Source organism: Gavialis gangeticus, unplaced genomic scaffold (assembly GCF_001723915.1).
Source record: "Gavialis gangeticus isolate Ggan-Ray unplaced genomic scaffold, GavGan_comp1, whole genome shotgun sequence".
NCBI classification, from domain to species: Eukaryota; Metazoa; Chordata; order Crocodylia; family Gavialidae; genus Gavialis; species Gavialis gangeticus.
In genome coordinates this window covers 152,872,586-152,873,203 of record NW_017728992.1, presented here as the reverse complement: position 1 = coordinate 152,873,203, position 618 = coordinate 152,872,586, and positions in this window count along the sequence as shown.

Below are 618 nucleotides of genomic sequence, written 5' to 3'. Positions count from 1 at the left end.
CATTGAGGATTGCTCCCTTGAGGAGCAACCACTTTTCCTGAACTTCCCTTCCCTTAGGGTCATGGTCCCTTAGGACCTCACTGACAAGCCTCCTGAGGTTGTCAAAGTCAGATTTCGTAAAGTCAAGGACTTCTGTATTGCTGACTGACTTGCCAGCTTTATGGCGGATGGTGAAGGTGATCAGCTTGTGGTCACTGTTGCCCAGCCTCCCATTAAGTTAGTATTACAGGTACTAACTTAATGTGTGGTAAGAATAGCACATTAATGCCGTGAGCAGCTAAGTCCTGCTAGCAATAGTTCAGGCATAACTAACTTCTTCTACTTACTTGGGCCCAGGCAGAGACTTCAGGCACACAGCTACATATGTACATCTGTGGGGCCAGATATGTAAAATAGGGGCCACACAGTGAGCGTACCTACATGAGGCTCTACTGCGCAGTAGTATGCATGGCAAAAACCATGCTGATATGCTACTGATTCTGCATTCATTTCAAACAGAAATGTGAACTTATGGTAAGATGCCTCTATCTGCTCAGAATTCAATGTACCCCTGACTTTTTGCAAAACTTCTGACCTGAAAAGATAAGCCTCTATAAAGGTAGCAGTCCAAGCATGGAA